Source organism: Prorops nasuta, unplaced genomic scaffold, assembly GCF_024137725.1.
Source record: "Prorops nasuta isolate Cenicafe-Biocafe unplaced genomic scaffold, Cenicafe_Pnas_1.2 PNAS00005, whole genome shotgun sequence".
NCBI classification, from domain to species: domain Eukaryota; kingdom Metazoa; phylum Arthropoda; class Insecta; order Hymenoptera; family Bethylidae; genus Prorops; species Prorops nasuta.
The window spans coordinates 1,718,927-1,742,399 of NW_027116802.1; the positions used below are offsets into that span (position 1 = coordinate 1,718,927).

The 23,473-nt window shown below is 30.4% G+C and overlaps 1 protein-coding gene across 21 annotated transcripts in view; it reads right to left on the reverse strand.

The window, feature by feature from the left end:
• Csk (C-terminal Src kinase) overlaps positions 1 to 23,473 on the reverse strand; it is a 278,720-nt gene that overhangs the window by 251,515 nt on the left and 3,732 nt on the right. For 2 of the 21 annotated variants that reach the window (XM_066727065.1, XM_066727061.1), the window contains exon 2: positions 14,021 to 14,171. The exons of 12 other annotated variants lie outside the window; for them this stretch is intronic. The gene's annotated coding sequence lies outside the window, so the exon portion shown is untranslated. 7 more of the 21 variants (XM_066727071.1, XM_066727070.1, XM_066727067.1 and 4 more) reach the window with 6 other exon arrangements.

Here is a 23,473-nt window from a genome sequence, read left to right on the forward strand (position 1 = left end):
CAACTGTTTTCTCGAAATCTATGGTCTTTAGAAAAAAATTCATAAAAACAAAAATGCCTTAGAATCGCTCGAGGAACATTCTCAAATTTTTTCAGAATTTTTTGAGACAATTTTTGATTTTCCGGGAAACTTGTGAAATGGAATTTTCAAAAATTGTCTCAAAAAATTCTGAAAAAATTTGAGAATGTTCCTCGAGCGATTCTAAGGCATTTTTGTTTTTATGAATTTTTTTCTGAAGACCATAGATTTCGAGAAAAAAGTTGATGAAGATTGAAAAAAAAAATCGTTTTTTCCGCCATTTTGTAAAGAAGCGATGGTTCAAGGTCAACAAAAAAATTCCCTGTTAAACTTCAACTCCCATGATCACCTTTGATCACGGTCGCAAGGTGATATCTTCACCGTAACACTTCGAAAAAAAATCCTAAAAATTTTTTTTTTCGAAAATTTAGGTGTTTTTTATGTTTCAATCGAGCATATCTCTTTTCCTGTGAGTTTTATCATGATTCTGGCAACGGATTCTGAAAGAGCATGCAATTTTACATCAGAATATGTGGTTCAAGAATTTTTTCAACGCCAATTACATAGGAAAAAATCACTTTGAAAACGTGCAAGAAATTTTGACATTTTGGACGTTAATGGGTTAATTAAAAGAGATTAAGATATTTGAAAAACATATGCTAAAATTTCAGGTATGGAAGTCATTAACAAAATTCAGGTTTAACCTTTTCTTTTCTTTAAACTCATAAGGATTTCAACTGTCCGATAGGTTATATCACATATAAGAATAATTTTCCATGAGACAATAAAACTTTCTTATTACTATGATTAAAGAAAAGTAGATGAATATTTTGTAATCGTTATGTAATATTTAATTATAATATAAAAAAGTATTAAAACCAAATATTTATCTACGCTTCCCTAGTCAGAATACAAAGCAAATATTATTATCTCCAAAAAAATTGTTCAAATTTAATTTTTTATAAGAATAACATTGAATTTTATAATATAATATGTAACATATTTTTTGGTACTTAAAGAGATTTTATTTCAGATTGAATTACAATAACGTGTTTATTGTGTTATTGTGCAGGCTTGAGCTGTAATATTTAATAGAAGAAGTCAGAAATGATACCAGTTTACCATAGAAAGAGCCATAATGGAAAGTTAATGTTGAGTGTTAAACCTAAGGAAAAGGTGGAGAAATTAAAAAATTTGGAAGCCAATTTTTAATAGTGAAAAGCTTGCAGGTAATTTTGGCAATAAACTCTTTGAAATATATAAGTCAATTAAATAATAAATATAATGATAACATCATCTATATATATATATATATATATATAGAAATGAAACCATGAAGAGAAGTCATCATTTTAATATTTTCCATGCAATAGAATACACAGTGAATAATTTTGCGAAACTGAAAGCAATATATCCACAGAAGAGAGGCTTCCATTGCATTAATTTGTGTATTTTACAGTTTATATTAATGAAAAGAATATATAAATGTCACTAGTTTACCAAGGGAAAGAGCCATAATGTAAAGGTGATAGTGGGAGTAACAACTAAGAAAAAGGTGGATTTAAAGGTAAATTTAGAAACAAATTTTTGAAAGCGAAAAGCTTTAAGGTGATTTTGGGTATAAGATGTTGAAAATATAATTCAAACAGTTATTGTATCCTATGTTAAACGCCTCTAAATGTATAATTATGATAAGATCATATCATTGTAATATTTTGTGTATTTTATTTAATAGATTAATAAATTAATATCTCGAATTGAAGCTTTACATTATGGAATGATGAGAACATTGGAAAATGTTTTGTTAGATTGAATTAGTTAAAACAATTTTTTAGTTTTAATTCCTATATTCTTACAAAACGTTATAAGATCCCACAAAAAACAAGCTCCGCCTGTAAAAAAAAGGACGGCAAGTACACAAGTCGTATCTAGCATTATTAATATGTAGTAATATAAAATATTTTAATTAAAAAAAATAGTGAAATCCAAATGTTGGGCAAGTATAAATTTTTATCATGGCGAAAATTGAAATTTTGAAAAAAGTAAATAGTAATACAAAAATTACTTGCCGGGCCGCAATATTCATGTGTAAGTCGCTATCTTGCAATATAAGCGTTGCTTCTCGCAAGTTAAAAATGTGGCTATTTAATACGATTGCATACAACGGGCCCGGCAAGTAATTTTTGTATTACTATTTACATTTATCAAAATTTCAATTTTCGCCACGGTAAAAATTTATATTTGCCCAACATTTGGATTTCACTATTTTTTTTAATTAAAATATTTTATATTACTATATATTAATCATGTTAGATACGACTTATGTACTTGCCGTCCTTTTTTTACGCTTGTTTTTTGTGGGATACCAATGACAATTATGTTAATCTACATGTGTATGTGAGATTCTATACAAATTTAAATTAACATAAAGTACAAAAGATAGATAGATGGAGATAGAGATAGAGAGAGAATTTCATACAAAGTTACTGATATTATGTATATTTTTTGCTGTGTGGGTGACAAAAAATTTATATAATTATACGTTTATTTGGTTCAAAGTTATATTTCATTACTGCAAATAAACATTTTTATCTATTCTTTCAAAGTAATTATTTTTATATCCTAAATTTCATTTATATCATAAGAAGCTTATTTTTAATTAAATTAATAATCTTCCTAGTATTTAAATTAATTATTTATGAAGTAATATGAAATTACTTTAACCATGTTTCAACACTTTTAAAACATACCTGTCAATACGGAATCTATTATATTAATTTATTCGCGTAGTTGAGACAACGAAACCTCTCAACTACAGGGTCTTTTCCTAACAGCGGAGCATAGGAGATTCGTGTTAGTTGACTATAGCACTCGGAATGTCCGAATCTGAGAGCGCTGATTGGTCAATATTACGGTACCAACAGATAATAAGCCGTTACCAATAGTTGGATACAAAAAATGAGATTCATCCGCCATATTGGTGTGGAGAATGTTTACATGCTGATCGTAGCAGAAAGAGGTGTAAAATGGAAAAATGTCAAATGTTGTCGTTACTAAAGTAAAAATTGAATACTTTGAATGAAAATGAAGAATATTCGTACTTTCCATTCATTATTTTCAATTTTTACTTTAGTAACCTTATCATTTGACATTTCTCCATTTTACACCTCTTTCTGCTAGGATTAGCATGTAAACACTCTCCACACCAATATGGCGGATGAATCTCATTTTTTGTATCCAACTATTGGTAACGGCCTATTATATGTTGGTACTACGCAATATTGACCAATCAGCGCTCTCAGATTCGATCATTCCGAGTGCTATAGTCAACTAACACGAATCTCCTATGCTCCGCTGTTAGGAAAAGACCTTGTATATCTGGTGGTTAAGCAAAACCTATATTTCATTCGCCGTATTTAACCTTACGGCATAGTTGAGCCAACTACGTTTCTTTTGATAACACTATATTTTTTTCTCAGTGTAATAGTCGCGCGCGGCGCGCATCGTAACATTAATTTTCAAGACCCCGACCACAGAATCAAATTCCTAAGATTCCGTAACCCCTATATAAAAAAAAATCATTAAAATTGCTCCAGTACTTGCTGACAAATGTTAACGTAAAGTTTGGCTCGATGCGCGCCGCGCGCCATTATTACTACACTGAGAAAAAAATATAGTGTTATTAAATGAAACGTAGTTGGCTCAACTATACAGTGAGGTTAAATACGGTGAATGAAATATGGGTTTTGCTTCTACCACCAGATATAGTTGAGAGGGTTCGTTGTCTCAACTACGCGAATAAATTAACATAATAGATTCCGTATTGACAGGTATGTTTTAAAAGTTTTGTAACATGGTTAAAGTAATTTCCTATTACTTCTTAAATAATTAATTCAAATACTAGGACGATTATTAATTTAATTAAAAATGAGCTTATGATATAAATGAAATGTAGGATATAAAAATAATTATTTTGAAAGAATAGATAAAATTCATTATATATAAAGAGGATGTACGTGAAATAAAGAGAAAGTTATTGTAATCAAATTTATATAAAGTTCAATAAACATTGTTTAAAATTGATTTAAGAATTAAGTCACTTTTCTCAAAAATGTTTATTTGCAGTAATGAAATATAACTTTGAACCAAATAAATTTATAATTATATAAATTTTTTTCACACACACACACACAGCAAAAATATACATAATATCAGTAACTTTTTAATGAAATTCTCTCTCTCTCTCTCTATCTTTTGTACTTTATATTATTTTAAATTTGTATAGATTTTCACATACACGTGTAGATTAACATATATTGTCATTGGTATGAAAGGTCCTATAATACAGTAGCATATATATGTATATATATTTTTATTTGATTTATAAGTATATATATAGTCATAATTTACCTTCCAACTCAACTATATACTTTTTTCTTGTGAAAAACCACAACCTTTGACGGGATTCGAACCTAGGATCCTGTGATTACTAATCCAACATTTAACCCACTCAGCTATTTGCTCTTTAAGGGGAATCTGTATATCGACATTACAGAGCGAAATCTTGCGCCAAACGAAACAGCCTCATCTCTTATCCGATTTTCACGTTTATACACCTTTTTGAAAACGCCAGAAGATTATCTAGCGATCTTCGTTGGCAGATTTTTCAAAAAATGAAAAACTAAAAAAAAAGTGAAATTTAAAAAATCGGCCAACGAAGATCGCTAGATAATCTTCTGGTGTTTCCAGAAAGATGCATAAACGTTAAAGTCGATTAAGAAATGAGGCCGTTTCGTTTGGCGCAAGATTTCGCTCTGTAATGTCGAGATACAGATTCCCCTTAATAAAGTATAGGCTTAGAATTGAACTTACTTGTAATTAAAATTGTATACGTACTATGATGATAATATAGGACGAGATTTAATTGAGTACTCCTTATATCAAGTAAAGACAATAGTTTGCAAATAAAGAAAAATTAATTTTATTTAAATTTAATGTATTATAAACTTCTTTAATAATTGTTATTATTTAACAAATAATATATTTTTATTTGAAACTAAATACACATCTTTAGGCTTCTAAAAAACTAAATTCTTGTACATTATATAATTCCATTCTGTTGTTAATTCAACTTCAAACGCATGAAAGTGTTCCTTAAATTCTACAGTTTTCATTATTAAATATATGAACATAATATCATCACAATTATTTAAGAGAATATATTTAATTTTTCCAAATTTATCCTTTTCTATTTCACTAACAGTAAGCACCATTTCATCTGCATATTTAATACCATCTATTTTTATACATAGAGGATTATTAAATTCGTCAATTAAAATAGAATCTGGTAAATTATGTTTGAAAGCATCAAAGTAACGAAGACTAAATTAATTGTATTTAATGGTCCAATTAATAATCGTTTTTCAAATCCTGTTTGAAATAGAAACTCCTCTGTTAGCATTATTTGATCTTTTAATGTCAAACTGTAACAAATATTTACACGGGATCTGATTACAGAAGAATGTTCTTTCATAATTTTATTCTTAGCTTCATATCTAATACAGGATAATGGCTAAAGAGGTCCTATTTTACGAATGATACTTGGGTAATGTAAGAGAAAATGGAACTTAGGCTTTAAATTGATGGAGAAAAAATTTTTAAATGTTTCCAAATGACTACTAATTAATCTCTCTAGCTCTTCAATACCTGCTTCATCGATACAATCATTCATTAAAATACACATTATACATCGTAGCTGCATAAATATTCCCAAGCTTGATTATCATGAGGGACTATATCACCGATAATGAAACTTAACAAATAAAGCAAATTATGCATTTCTGAAGAACAAATATAATAACTATTAGAAAGATGAGTTTTCGTAAATTGAGGAATAAACTTATTTGTTATAGTTAATCCAAAATAAAAGAATTTAAACTTTTCATTAAACTTTTCCAATGAAAATAATTGATTAATATTAATAAGATAGTTAAAATGGGCCATTCCACGTCAAAACAGACAGATTTCGGAGTACAACACCGATTTTTTTTAAATATATGTTAATATATAAGAAAATACAAGACTTTTGGCGCTAGTTAGAGTGAAAAATTTTTTTTCGTTCCGGAGATACGAGCTGTCAAAGTTTGCACCGAATAAAGATAGAAGACTCTGGCTGGAACGAGAGGATTCAGGAAGAACAATATTTTATTAGAAAAATATTTAAAAAAATAGTTTTGTATAATTGGTTAAAACTATTAACAATTAAAATAAACAGTTGAATTAACAAATGTATTGTCATGCTCTAACAATTATAAAAAAATATCAGGAATGTTCCTTGGAATGTCCTCTATAAAGAAACAAATTAAAACGCGTATACTCTCTTAGTGTTCATAGTGAAACAAAATATTTTATCACGACGCGCACGGCCAGAAGCGTCGTTCGAGCGGCGTAAACCGGTGAGGCGCATGCGTAACTGAGCGCGACTAGTCTCTACACGTCGGAATCCATCAATCTATGAATAATGCGAGTTAATAACATGTTTTAATTGTTTGTTTATGTTTTTATAACTATTATAAATTAACAATATATTTATTATTATTCTGCTTTATAAGCAGTCGTTATTTATTTACAAAATAATTAGAAATAAGACATTTGAACATGGCATTGAATATACAAATTATATACTAATTTATATTTACATATTTTATTAAATTATGGCAGAAGAAAATATTATGAATATGCAATTTCTGTACTGAAAATATTTAACAAACTTTTACAATTGTATAATTATCAGGAACTAGAAATTATCGTGCATTTTTAACGATAGATTCAAAAACACAATTACAAACTAAAGCTTTTCCTCAATCAGATAATTATACAATTGTAAAAGTTTGTTAAATATTTTCAGTACAGAAATTTCATATTCATAATATTTTCTTCTGTCATAATTTAATAAAATATGTAAATATAAATTAGTATATAATTTGTATATTCAATGCCATGTTCAAATGTCTTATTTCTAATTATTTTGTAAATAAATAACGACTGCTTATAAAGCAGAATAATAATAAATATATTGTTAATTTATAATAGTTATAAAAACATAAACAAACAATTAAAACATGTTATTAACTCGCACTATTCATAGATTGATGGATTCCGACATGTAGAGACTAGTCGCGCTCAGTTACGCATGCGCCTCACCGGTTTACGCCGCTCAAACGACGCTTCTGGCCGTGCGCGTCGTGATAAAATATTTGTTTTCACTATGAACACCAAGAGAGTATACGCGTTTTAATTTTTTTCTTTATAGAGGACATTCCAAGGAACATTCCTGATATTTTTTTATAATTGTTAGAGCATGACAACACATTTGTTAATTCAAATGTTTATTTTAATTGTTAATAGTTTTAACCAATTAAAACAAACTGTCTTTTTTTATATTTTTCTAATAAAGTATGATTCTTTCTGAGTACACTCATTCTAGCCAGAGTCTTCTATCTTTATTCGTTTAGGAGATATAAATTTTCAAAGATTACGTGTTTTTACCAAAAACAGTAAAACTGCAAACTTTGACAGCTCGTATCTCGGAAACGAAAAAAGATTTTTGACTCAAACTAGCGCCGAAAGTCTTGTATTTTCTTATATATTAACATATATTTAAAAAAAATCGGTGTTGTACTCCGAAATCTGTCTGTTTTGACGTGGAATGGCCCAAATTGAAGGTATTTCATATCGACAAATTTCCTGTAGGCAGTCGTGCATAATGTCATAGTATAGATTATCCGTAACTTAAAAACAGGATAAACTATTAAACAAACAATCTTCTTTTAGACCAGCTGTTAAATGTTCTACGTCATGTGTATAATTTTGGAGATTACGAAGTTTTTTCTTATTTTCTTTAACCTGTATCTCCATTATGTCTTTATGCTCGCGACAAAATCTACAATAAAAATTAGATTTAAAACTTTCATGGAAACCTAATACAGAGTGAAGTCCCAGATCATCTCCGCATATTAACGCCGTAGCAAAAAATATTTGCTTAGTCCCACTTTTAGTTTCAATAGCAATTCCTTTTCTTCCAAAAATTTTAACTCATTTACTACCAGTTTAAATACATTTATCAGAACATCTTTTCTATCTATGACTCTATGTACAGATGCTAACAAAATATTTTCCAGTAAAGATAAATATTCGGGCGGCAGAGAAAGAATTTTATAGTAAATGATACCTATTTTTTTAACTGAAGCATGGGATCCTAATGGATTATTTATTTCTAAACTATCATACTAAATTGCTAATGGCAGTACAATTTTTTCATTAAATTTTATCTTAATTTTTCACCACAATTCTGCTTGTAAAAATGAACTAATTGTTCCCATCGTTCTTTCTTCCATAGTCTCTATATAGGATACCATTTGTTCATAAACATTAGGTAGTTCCAAAAATTGTTTCAAAACTTCATGCATTGAAATAAATTTATCAGTAGCAGATTTTACATCTATTTTTTCAGTCCCGCAATGTTTTCTTTTATGTAATATAGGTTTTATAAAAAAAGGTTGGGGTTTAACAAAGCACTCTGATTCTAATAAATACTTTTGATGTAAATATTCAGTTTCTAAGCCCTTAAATGGATTAGAAATAATATTAAAAATTTGTTTTACTTTAGGGTCAACAGATTTTTTTATACCATTAACTGCATGTAACAATTGAACACTACATTTTGAGAATAATTCTGACGTAATATCAATAATTTGTTGAATAACAGATCTATTCAAAAGTGGCTGTGAATACAATTTGCCAATAAAAGAAAGAGCTGCGTCTTTGACCAATTTTTCAATATCAATAATATCGTCATTACATATATTCTCTGCATTTGTGATGATATCATTATTATTATTACTTATATCTGTATTAAATTCTTCTATGTTATTGTCTATATTATTAACATTTAAACCATTTATATTATTGTCTAAATTGTTTTGACTATTTATATTAAACAAAGGAGCATGTTTTGACCGCATGTGTTTCTTATAAATGTAAACATTACTAAATACGCGACAACATGAAGGTTGCTTACAACGAACAAAGTTATTAAAATGAAAACTGTATGTTTTACCTTTAAATGAGCAAAATGCAACGTCATATTATTATATTGGTTATCACAAAATGGGCAATTCAACATTTTAATTGGAAATCAAATTGTCGAATAATTTAGAAATAAATGTATAGCAATGTTAGTAAAACGTCAAATGTCTTAATTTTCTATACCAATTTAATTTCTAGAATTCAGTTTTTGCAGTAGCTTTATAATATGTGGTTGCATTACATCATATGATGTTTCGATTGCATACAAGCCTCGTTGAAGAAATATCCAAACTTGTTTTGCTTCAGGAGGGAAATCTGTATGCCATGTGAAAAATATTTTCATACAAATATCCAATGCTTTAATGGGTGAATCAAATCGATAACGTATTTCATTGACAATAACATAAAAATCAGTCGTTTCTTCAATATATGGTCCTATTCCAATCATAAATGGTTGAGCAATTAACTGCCTTTTATACATTTCTGTCCTCTTCTTTTCAATAATTTCATTCATGTCTGAAGACACCTGAAAACAAAGTAACATTTATAAATATTATATAAGAATAATGCATGGAATCTTTATTTTCATTCCCAATCTGCTATAATTATAGGTAGTGGAATATGAACAAAAATGTAACCTACTTTTGCATGGATTGCAGTCCCACATTGACTCTCTTATTGTAGGCTTCCAATAAATATTAGTCTTTTGAGCTACACATCCTCGTGGTGTAAGGAAATGTGATAATAGCAGTATTTGAATAAATTCTTTGACATCTGAAAATACCAATTTGTAACTTTAAATAATTATTAAATACAAAGTAAATTATATTGCATAATTAAAATAATTTTGTAATCATAAATGTGACATAATAAAAATAAGAACATACGTTGACTAATAGTTTCATTATACATCAATCTCAAAAGTTCTTTCGCAGTATCACTTTTCTTTGGTTTTTCTACTATACATAAAAGATTATCAAAAAATATATTCCAATTTGAATAAACATCAATGGTACAGGAAAAGAATAACTCTTCAAAGTCAATATCAATTAACGTATGACCACTCTTTGGATCAAGTAGAATAGGATATATTTTTAAATACTCCTGTACTGTTCCAGAGGTTTCTAATAATTTCTTATATCTAGCTTTTGCAGTTCTTCTCCAATGAGGCTTTGCTTAATTAATGTCTGTATTATGAGAAAGCCAAGAAAGACTTCTCTTAACTTCATCGTCTAAAATATCATATTTTATTAGCTTTGGAAAATTATATAGGATATAAAAGGTATACCCCTAAATTAGTAAAATTATTATTATCTTCACTATTTTGATTGTGTCTGCTATATCCACACATTCTACGATATAACTGTAATTTATTATGAAACATATCTACTAATCTAACTCTTGAATGTAAACTTTTCTTCTTTTCACCTGAATTTCTTATCCAAATTGGAGGAATATAATAAATTTCATTTATTTCATGAGGGAAGATTCTTTTAATCTCTTCAGTTAAATCAGAAAAATCTAAATTGGTCAGATGGCTAAAATATAAAACCATATCTACTGGATGAAATTATAAATAAATTAAAAATACATATCATAGAGCACAATGTACCTATTGCAGCTAGTTATTAAATCAGCAACAATAATTTCACAAAGTAAAAGTGATGATTTATCTGATAACTCTTGGTTATTAACATACTCGGCCATTAATGATTTCCCAAAATTATGCTGCTTTAATACATTTTTAACATAATTAGCCTCTCCGTTTTTTATTCCTATCAAATATTCACTTTCAAAATTATATTTTTTTTTTGCTAGATTGTTTGTATATCTCTACATTACTATCACTGGAAAGCTAAAAAGTAACTGTAGAATGAAATTATTATAATATCAGTTGAATAATGTACTTACATTACTCTTTCGTTGATCCTTTTCACACATCTTGAAATATTCCTTTCTAACTGCATTAAATTCTTCGTCGTCTTACTTGGATTTAACTTTTATCGCTACAGAAGTTCATTTAGAAATTCAATAATCTCTAATTCATTGACGTTTTTACCAGTAAAAGCACGTGCTATATTAATCTCCTGCACCTGACCTTTTACGTACACACTTCATTGTTGTATTATACAGGGAATTTGAGGCATAATGTGGAGAAGATATTAATATTTTTCTAGTTTCTCTGTTTGGTGTAACATGGGCTAAAACTTCAAATCGGTAGGATGTACTATGCATGCAGCATCTATAAAGACAACTGAAGATCGCGAGCCTGACTACCCGAACAGTCGCAAGTTATATTTTTTACACTATAGAATGTAAACAAATAGGCAGGGCGTAGAGTACAGCTCCGCGCGTCGTATTTTTACGGCGCAAGAGAAAAACACAATATGCTACATATACATGAATATAAAAGAATCACTTATTGCTCCAAAATAATTTATGCATGAATCAAAGTTGCCAATATTTCTTATAAAAATGATTGAAAGCCTTCCTTTCAAGAAAATCGACTATTTTAATTTATATAAGTTTTGTTTCTATTTAAAAAAAAAATGTTTCAATAAAGCTGCATTAATAATATTAATTTAATTACATAAGTAATTTTGTTTTAATGGATAAATTATTGTAAAAATGATTCTTTATATTTTATCGAATAACCTATATGAGGTTGGCTGAGCTATGCATATAATCTTGTTCAGATATATTTTTGTTTTATACAAATATATATTATTTCCACACTACTAAATATTTAGTTTAAACAATTATACCAAACACTTGACGTAATTTAATGCATGATATTTAATCAATACTGCAAGTTATTATTTTAATTCTAATTACTTTGTTGTAACTGCATATAACTCAACCTCATGGCATCGTTGACAATTTGTTTTTCTCAGTGTACTATATAAATATATCTTTCCCCACTTCCGCCGGCCCGCCCCCCACTACTCGAGCGCGAAGGCGTGCTCGGCCGTTTTTCGCCGACTTTTCGTAGCTTTTTCAACCACTAACAATCATTTTATCGAAAATGTGAAATTGCAGTATTGTAGGGCACGATGTCAACTTTTCAAATCTGGTTTTAAAATTAAAATCACCCTAACAGAATTTCATACAGCCTCGATCGAAAATCGCGCTCTCGAAAATTAAAATTGCTGCTGTGACTAATCTAATTGTCTAATAGTACTAGGGTTTTGCACACATTAAACTACCTATAATTATCTACATTTTCCCAAAATTCCGATGCTCCAGCTCAAAAAATGGCGGAGTTACAAATTTATGAATAAACGGCTAATTTTCCGGTTTTTCTGATTTTTCTCCGTTGCTAATTGTCCCATCGGGACTTTCGACCAGGAAATCTCTTCGTATTTTAATGCTCTAAATTTCATTTGCTGGGGCAGTAAGATTGCTCAATTAGATCAAAAGTTATAAGCAAAAAACAAAAACAAAATTGCGATTTTTTGGCATTAGATTGTTTATAACAATTAGCCGGACACGAAACTCGAGTGAAAAACATATACCCATTAATCTACGCCCCCTCTTTTATATAATTGCACAGTCGGTTTGCTGTTAATATTTTTGCCATGCTAAAATGCTCTACCGATTGGCCTGCTACCCTTATTTCCATTCCGACCCTTCGGTGAACAGTGAACGTATCTGTGTGAGAGCAGAGTGACCAAGGTGTATAATAACAAAGCGTGAGTCCTGGCAGGGTGACCCCAAAATTGATTTGTAGTGATCCTCACGAAGAGTTTTTTGTGAATAAATTTAATTTCTACAGGGTGTAGCAACAATGATGCTTTTAATTTTAACCACATATTCTTGAGCATAAGCTAAGTCGAAAAGTCCTATACTATAAGGTCCGGAAAAGCTTCATTGCTGAGATAAATCAATTTTAAACCGATAAATCATGGCTTCGATTCAACGGAAAAATTACTTTGCTCTCTCTTTCGTTGACACTTCCTTTTCGATAAACAAGAGAAGCTTGTACTTTACCGTACTGTATTGCTACACGCACACATATGAAATTATTCCATTTATAAATATTACCTCCTGACGTCCTACATTCTTGATCTATGCAGTGTATGAAGTTTATTTTCTACTTATTTTTAAAAGGATCCTCTAAAGCACGTATTAAGTTGAAAATTCTGGAGAAAACTAAGGCGTTATTTGTAGATTCATTTTGAAACCGTTTTATTTTTATGGTGACGCCACATATAATCTGCTCTAAGGTAGTTAAAAGATGAGTATTATATTAAGAAAGTTGTTATATGAATTTTTATTTTTTTCTGTTCTGGAAAATCTTACTGTTTTATCAGATATAGCAGTTTGCTGTATTATTGTGAGAGCAAAATTACTCAAAAATTGATTTCATGCAAAGCCATAGTCTTCTCTGGAAAATTTGAATTAAGTGACATGTTTAAGGGATCCCTTTAAGAATAAATAAACCTTTCATCATTTTATGAAAGGACAAGTTACAAAATTAAGAATAATTTTTTGTTAATGCTGTAGATTATTATTCATAGTCTTTGCACGCTCTGAAGTACGAGAAGATGGAGATAAATTAGTTTGAAAATTGAGACGGTCAAACTTGCTGTATAAGAGAGTAGTGCCTCAACGGCGGTATAGAACACCTGTCTATACCTACTTTTATGTACTTTCCGTCGAGACACTACCGCGTCTCTTGATTCCAGAAAAATTAGTAAATAGGTATGTTTTCCTTTTCATTTTATTATGAATTTTAAATTGTTTCAATTTGGTCATCATATCAACTTCTAGTCACTAAACTAGTATGTGGTTTAGCAATTGGCTAGTTTTACTGGCAAATTCATTTACGCAGACACGATGCAAAAAGTACTAGACAAAAACTATGGACAATATATGGCATTCAGAAAAAATTATTTTTCATTTTGTGGCTTACCCTTTCATAAAATAAAAAACGGCTTGATTATTCTTAAAGGGGTTCCTCAAGCTCTCCACTTATGTCGTAATTTCCACAGATGACATGAGCTTACTTGAAAATCTATTGTCGAATCATTTCGCTCTTCCAATGATGCAGCAAACTGCTCCATCTAATAAAACAGAAAAAAATAAAATTTTGTATAATAGCTTTTGTAATATAATACTTATTTTTTGACTACCTTAAAGCAGTTCATATATTGCGGTACTAAAAAGATAAAATGGCTTCAAAATGAATCTACAAATAACGCATTATTGTTCTCCAGAAATTTCAACTTAATAGGTGCTTCAGAGGATCCTTTTAAATATAAGTAGAAAATAAATTGCATACAGCGCATGGATCAGGAATGTAGGACGTCAAGAGGTAACATTTATAAATGGAATAGTTTCACATTTGTATGCGTGTGGCAATATGCATAGAACAGTGAAGTACAAACTTCTCTTTTTTACCGAAAGGGAAGTGTCAACGAAGGAGAGAGTAAAGTAATTTTTCCGTTGAATCGAAGCCCTGATTTATCGGTTTAAAATTGATTTACATTAACAACTATGTTTTTACTATATTAATTGTACATGACTTTTTGATTTAATTTATGCTTGAAATATGTGGTTAAATTAAAAACATCATTATTGATAAACCCTATAAAGTGAAAAGTTAAAAAATTCCTCGAATTCATTGTCTTCAAATTTAGGATCTACATCTATGAACCAATTTTAGTATCTCATGGCATTATTTGCATTTTTCGAAAATAAGCTGCTATTTATTTCAATTATGTATAATTGATTTAATTTTATCGACTAACTGAAAAATATATAAATGAATCAAATGAATCAGGTAATGTGTAGAAAAATTTAATATAAACCTTCACACATAAAACCATCTAATTGTAGGTGACTCCCCATGTACCGACTTAGTATTCTGTAATATCTTTTAATATAATTATTTGTATTTATTTTCAGTTTAAAGACAGATATTATTGTAAGGCTCTACATATGTGCTTATGCAACAAATTAGAAAAACTTTTTAAAATGGACTGCAATATATGACTCCTTTTCTATCATTGCCTTTATAATAATTACATACGTCTTCGCTCTTCCTTCATTACTATAACAATGTGTAGATGTCTTCGAACAGCTACTACTCAATCCACGAATTTAGAGTCCCGAAAACTGCCGATGGCAGCGTCTCCTAGCTTCGCTCCTCCTTACTCTTCAGTATTTTCTCGTGCGCGCTACGAGGAGTACGTATTGTAGAGTCCAAATAAGATTTATCCCTTAACAAATGGGAAAGCACAAGAGTAAGGATAAGAAGGATAACAGAAAAATTAATCCCACAGGAAGAATTAAAGAAGCTCAAATAAAAAAACAGTTAGTAAGATCATTTTCAGGTGTCGAAAGTTTGTAATTCAGGATGAATAATGGCGTCGATGAGGTAGACGAGGTAGGAAAAGAAAGCGTAAATCCTAATATTTCACTAACAGTAGAGGAAGATTTAGAGGAGGATTCAGAGACCACAGAACAATCGGATAACAAATGGCTTGCAATTGTAAGTACTTATAAAATAGCCTCAATTAGTCTCATTGAATTAATTTCTTCTCATGATACTTCGTGGAAATAAAAGATAGGCTAACGGCAGTAAGTGCTCGCACGAGTGGCGAGACGCTGTGTTTACATGTTTTTCAAAACAAAAAATAGCCACTTAACACTCCTTGCATTTGCAGGTGTTGCAAAACAGGAGTCAGAAAACGGTGTTTTTTCTAATATATAAGCAGAATTTTAGGTATACATGTTGAGTTACATAACCTAAAAAAAAAGTGTTGCATAGACAAGAGAGAAAAATTTATTTTTGTTTAAATTGCTTATATAAGTCGAAGAGGAGCCATATGTAACAGAAGGAGAATTGGTTAGTATAAGTTACATAGCAAGAAGATTAGGTAAATTCTATGCAAATTGGGCAAAAATTACGAAATACAAATTCATCGTAGATATAGTTTTAGGATATAATAATTGAGGACTCCAGTAGCCTTAACCTTCCCAGGGGATTTTATAGTCTCAACCGATCTCAAATATGCTGATGTTTTAATTGCATTAAATAAAGAGAGTAGAAAATATATAAGGTTCCAGGTTCAATGAAAACCGAGATTCGGCTTGAATTACCAAAACTTAACCCTCAAATCTCCGCTACGAAGACAGAGGGCCAGGGCCCGTGATAACCATATGGTTAAGATTCAAGACATAAGTGGTCTAATTTTAACGGTCACAGGATCGTTAATAACAAGGATTTATGAAAATAGAGAGGAAGATCTGGATTTATTGGAGATTCTAAAACCTCCTAAGACCATTGGGAATTTGGCTTCTTTGCTGACAAATAAGCAGTCTCTTAATAGAAAGACTTTTGTTAATCCAGGATTAAATAAAGAGACAGTGCATTTAAGAAGCTGTACAATTAGAGATTTTGCGCATTTAATTGGCAAACTAGTTGCAGCGTGACCAGCAGGCAAGTATGCTTGGATATATACAGAAAAGATTTTCCAGCTGATCATGAATGATTATAATTTTTACAAGAAAATGCCTATATAAGATTTAGTTATGAAGGACCTGAGATGGTGTAAACAAAATGTTGCCTATCAGAATACATTATATTAAAGATGGTTGCTATGATAAGACTATTTATACGGGCGCTTCCTCGACGGGCTGGGGTGCAACTTATGGAGCTGGGAAAATATTTGGCGTTTGATCGGAGAAAGAAAGAAAATTTCATATAAAATATATTTAGAATTGCTAACAGTAAAAATCGCCTTGTTTGAATTAGCATCAGCATTAAGAAATGAACAGATACTTTTACGTGTAGATAATACCACAGCTTATCATAATGGCGTAAGAGTGGACATTTTAAGTACTTTCTCTTGAGAAATTTGGCAATGAGCGGAGCAAAGCAAAATAATTTTAATTGCGTCATACATAGCATCAGCAGAAAATGTAATAGCAGATGAACTCTCCAGAATCAGTCAGGATGACATAAAATTGGAGCTAAACGGAAAATGTTTCCAAATAATAACTGAAGTTTTCGGTCTACCGTCCATTGATTCGTTTGCATCAGCTAAAAATAGAAGGTACGAAAGGTTCGTGTCATGGAAACCACAGAAGAATATTTGTTGTACTAACGCATTTACACTTATTTAGTCTGATGAATTCTTTTACGTTTTTCCCACCATTTTTGTTAATTAAAAAAAAAATTAGTCAAGATAAAGCGAGAAAATGCCACTGGAATTGTTGCCGTCACTTTGTGGAGAAATCAGCCTTGGTTCCCTATTTTAGAAAAAATAATTGTAGGAGAATTGATTATTTTTTACCCAATGTCAGCATGTTATTATCTCCTGACCAGGAGAAGATACATCTGCAAGTGAAACATCTTCGTTTTATTGCCGCCAAAGTGTGCGGACAGCCTTTTTAAACAGAGGTTTGCCCAGGGAAGCTTTAACAATAATGATAACATCGGTAACTGATTCCACATTTTAACAATATGCATGTGCATTAAAGCAATGGGATGAATTTTGTAACCAAAGAAATATTGGTTTTACGGATACCTACATAGCAAACGTCCTGAGTTTTCTAACAGAAAGATTTGAAAAAGGCGCATCATATGGAATTTTAAATTTCTTCAGAAGTGCAATCTCGTTGATATAGCAGAATACAATTGGCAAACGTCTAGATATTTCTAGATCTATGAAGGGTGTATACAGGCTGAGACCATCAAGACCCAAATATGCAGGTACTTGGGACGTGGCGATATTTCTAGATTACCTTGAGGTATTAGATTATGATAACTTTGTAAATTTAACCTATAAAACACTTATATTATTAGCTTTAAGTACAGCGCAGAAGGCGCAAACGTTATCACTTATAAAAATATCTAACATTAAGATAGTAGATAGAGGATTATTAAGATTCCGGAGTTAATAAAAATATCAACAGCAGGCAGAGAGCAGCCTTTTGCTTCAATTGTCAACATTTACAGAAAAATCTAATTAATGCGTGATTAACTCAGTCATCAGATATATAGAGAGGACAAGAAATATTAGAAACAACATTGATAATCTGTTTATAAGCTTGAGAAGTCCTTATAAGGCAGTAGGAGTAAATTCAATAGGAAGATGGTTAAAGAAAACTTTAAATTTATGTGGTATCGATAAAGATATTTTCACTGGGCATTCAACGCGACATGCTGCTGGATCAAAGTCTGATGAAAAAGGTATGGATGTTGATATTATAAGACGCAAAGCAGATTGTTCTGAAAGACCTCTTTGTTTTGCAAAATTTTATAAGCGACCCATCTTGCCAGACAGTTTCGAGCTTGCACGAAACGTTTTACAGGTCTAAGGTAACATAAATTAAAAAGGTTTTTTCTTTCTTATATAAAATAAGGGTTACTCTTCATAGTACATTGCTGATGTATTTGTCGGTTGAATCTTACCCCTTGGACTCCTAAACTACGCATTGTTATAGTAATGTAGTCAGAATGAAGACGTATATAATTGAATAATCAAACGAACTTACCTGTACGTGAAGTTCGATCGTAATTCTATGAAGTCTTTGCTCGAACTACATTACTCCTACCTAGTTTTTATTTAACCCTCCTCAAAAGCAGTATAACGGAGTATAATAGCAAAGCACTATAAAGCCTGAAGAGTAGGGAGGAGCTAAGCTAGGAGGCGCTGCCATCGGCAGTTTTTGGGACTCTAAATTCGTGGATCGAGCAGTAGCTGTTCGAAGACATCAACGCATTGTTATAGTAATGTAGGAAGAGCGAAGACTTCATATAATTACGAATAAATTTCAGGTACAGGTAAGTTCGTTTGATCGTTCAATAAATACATGCAGAATAAAGTGGCAGGGAAGCAGAGGTAAATTCAAGATTTTTTTTAACATATTAAGACTAATATTGTTCTTTAAATGAAAATTGTCCCTTACTTTTAATTTTTTCCCCTTTTTAATGTTATCTAAGCCAAAAACAATATGGAACATAAAATAACGTATAAATAATATTAGCTTACATAAACATAACAAAAGTTGCATCCTTTGTTTTTGCATGTGCAGAAAATAGTTGTATCATTGCATTGTGTGAGACATTCTCGAAATTGTAAATGCAACCCTCAGGTTTCAAATCTTTTTATATTTTTCATGATAGAAAATAAGATATTTTTATATGACTCCTCATTCTTCTTTTGCCTTGAGCATCCATACAAATGGAATAAACTGAAACAAATTGTAGATAAATTCATATTATGGTTCAGCATTAGACTTTAAGAGAAAAACTAAATACAGTTTGGAAAATTATCTTTTCATTTTTGGCCTTACAATAGTTAATAAATGATAAGCATTATAATCATCAGATACTGATTTATAAGTGGTATATTTAACCTTTACATCCCGTGCATATTATTCACTTACATCTTTGTTTTAACTGATACAGTCGTTTGATGAATGTCAATGGTATAAACTTTAAAAATGTTCCCAGCACCAATGCACCATTATAGTGGCTTTCCCGGATTATAAAGCTAAAACAGATAATTACAGTATTCTCTAGTTCTTTGCAGAACTTGTCAAATATCACGTGATTACCACCATCCACTTCTTTCTATATAGGAACTCATAACTTATGAGATTAAATTGCCACATTTCAACTTTACATGTTTTATCTCCAACCTTTTTTGTTAAATGCTTGATCGCAAGCTTTTTTGTGGCCGTAGCTTCTTGGGATGTAATGACCTTACCCTATATTTGTTTATGCCACCTACCTTTACGAACGGCAATTGTGCAGCTGCATTGGAATTCCGGCTCGTATTAATTTAAATATGAAGTCAATGAATTATTTAATCTTATATGTTTTTATACATTAATTTGTATCATTTAGTTAAAAGCAGTGGAGAAACAAATATCCCTTGTATAATCAGCTTTCATATTCGTTGCTGTTTGTGAACATTGTTGCTTAAATCTCCTTTGTTAAGGAAATTTTCTTCAGCACCATGATTGTAGTATTACAGAATAGGAAAGTTTACACATTCTTTTAAATTCATTGTACCTGTACAACCTCTTCTTCAACATTATAAATATCTGTTAATTGAAATAAAATAATATCAAACCTCGCAAATTTTTCATAGTAAGAAATTGTTTTTGTTTTTCCTATTGGAAATACTTGTAATGTATTTACTTTATTTTTATTTGTATGGATCTTACTTTGATAATTGGCAAATCCATCTGGCTATAAACAATTCTAAAAAGCTTTCCAGGTTTTCCACTAATTTAAAAGAAAATATTCAATAAAATTGTATTCAATTTCCTAAAAAATTCTGGAAAATCTAGATGAACTGGTTTTAGATATTTTAAATATTATCTTGTTTTATTTTTACAGTAATTTGATACATTTTCTTGACCATTGTTTTTAAAATATATTATGAAACCTACAAAGTTTTCTAGAATTGTTTATCTAGATGGATTTACCCCTATTATCGAAGTAAGAAAAACATACAAATAATAAAAAAAATATATTGCAAATATTTTCAGTAGGAAAAACAAAAACAATTACTTACTATGAAAAATTTGCGCGGTTTGATATTATTTTATTTCAATTAATAGATATTTATAATGTCGAAGAAGAGGTTGTACAGGTACAACGAATTTAAAAGAATGTGTAAACTTTCCTATTCTGAAATACTACAATCATGGTGCTAAAGAAAATTTCCTTAACAAGGGAGATTTGAGGAACAATGTTCACAAACAGCAATGAATATGAAAGCTGATTGTACAAGGGATATTTGTTTCTCCACTGCTCTTAAGTAAATGATACAAATTAATGTGTGTGTGTGTGTATAAAAACATATCAGATTAAATAATTCATTGACTTCATATTTAAATTAATAAATGAGCCAGAATCCCAATGCAGTTGCACATCTGCCCTTCGCAAAGGTAGATGGCACAATCAAATATAAGGTAAGGTCATTACATCCCAAGAAGCTACGGCCACACAAAAAAATTGCGATCAAGCATTTAACAAAAAAGGCTAGAGATAAAACATGTAAAGTTGAAATGTGGCAATTTAATCTCATAAGTTATAAGTTCCTGGATAGAAAGAAGTGGATGGTGGTAACCCCGTGATATTTGACAAGCTCTGCAAAGAACTAGAGAATACTGTAATTATCTGTCTTACCTTTATAGTCCGGGAAAGCCACTATAGTGGTGCATTGGTGCTGGGAACATTTTCAAAGTTTATTCCATTGACATTTATCAAACGACTGTAATAGTTAAAACAAAGAAGTAAGTGAATAATATGCCCGGGCTGTAAAGGTTAAAGATGCCACATATAAGTCAGTATTTAATGTTTATAATGCTTATAATTTATTAATTATTGTAGAGCTAAAAAATGAAAAAGTAATTTTCTAAACTATATTAGATTTTCTCTTAAAGTATAATACTGAACTATAATATGAATTTATTTATGATTTGTTTCAGTTTATTCCATTTGTATGGATATTCAAGGCAAAGAAAAATAAGGAGTCATATACAGGGTCTTTTCCTAACGACGGGACACAGGAAATTCATGTTAATTAATTATAGCACTTGGAATGATGAAATCCGTGGTCGTTGATTGGTCAATTTCGTGCAGTGGCAATCTAAAATACACCACTATCAACAGCTGGATGACGCAATGAGACAAATCCGCCATTTTTGTGCATAAGAGTGTAAATGCATAAATGTAAAAATCTGACAGATTATCTGAGGTTAAGGAAGAAAAAATTAAGGTAGTAGTCTGGTTGTTTGGGTCGAAATTTTTTTTTCATATTTCGATAGTATACCAACATGAGAATGTGGTGTATAAATTTTAAACCGATATTCAAAATATTAACAAAGATATAACATATATTCGAGAGCGCCGCATAATTGAACGCTGTAAGGTGCACGACAGCTGCTAACGGTTATTCCTCACTATTATGACTTATTACCTTTATATTTCCTTGAAGTTTTGTATACCTTTTGATATACGAAAGAATATAACCAGATATACCCGCGTTTGACACGTATGAAGAGACCTAACGCTTGTTGCGCGCACCGGGGATCGACGATTAGTGTGAGGATGAAAGTTCTGTTAGCCAAACTTTAAACGCGTTTTTCTCGACACCACGTTTTCTCGGTCGGCCCGAGACATAACAGATTTTCTGTTGAACCGATCGGGCTGAAATCTTTACAGGTTGTTCTACACATCTGTAATTCTGGCGGGTACTAGAATCAATGTTTTTCATTCATTACTTTTCAATTTACAGCCCAATTTACACTAAAAAATTGTATCTTTTTCTTTCGAAGTCCGCCATTTTATTATTTTTCAACCAAATTAATTTTTTCTAGCACCTGCCAGAATGACAATCCTACTGAACAATAATCCGTTGCATTTTTTTGTTTCCGATTACCCAAACTGGAGATACCTCACGGGCCAGCAGCACATGTTTTTTATTTTTCACCTACTTTGACCCCATATAATTTAAATAAAATATCGTAAAAATTAAAAAAAAAAAAGATTTTTGTATAATTCAATATAGTATTAACAACATATAAAATTTTCAGATTTTTTGCATTTCATTTAGGTAGTCAAAAAAATTCCCGAAAAATACCATGCAAAACCGGTCGATTTACCAGACTACTACCTTAAAATAGTAATAAGAAATTATAATAAAAATAATCAGAAGAAACAAAACTAAATGTGAGGTGAGTTTAATTATTGAGTTTAGTGCATTAAATATAATTAGTTAAATGTTGATCATTTTTAGTAATTTAAAATAGTTCTATATTCTTCTCGCATAACTTTTACGTCTTCCTCAAATAAAACTAAATTGAATAACGAAACATTATCAACAGTTAACTAATCATATATAATGCACTAAACACATTAATTAAATTCACCACATATTTAGTTCCGTTTCTTCTGGTTATTTTTATTATATTTTCTTAGTATTATTTTAATTTTTCCTTCTTTAACCTCAGATAATCTGTCAGATTTTTACTTTTATGCTTTTACACTCTTATGCACCAAGATGGCGGATTTGTCCCATTTGCGTCATCCAACTTTTGATAGTGGCCTATTTTAGGTTGGCACTGCACGAAATTGACGAATCAGCGGTCACGGACTTCATCATTTCGAGTGCTATAATCAACTAACATGAATTTCCTATGTCCCGCTGTCAGGAAAAGACTATGCAAAAATTTCTTATCTGATATCATGAGAAATATAGAAAAATTTGAAAGCTGAAAGTTGCATTTACAATTTCGAAAAAGCCCTACACAATGCAATGACAACTATTTTCTGCACATGCAAAAACAAGGGATGCAACTTTTGTTATGTTTATGTAAGTTAATATTATTTATACAT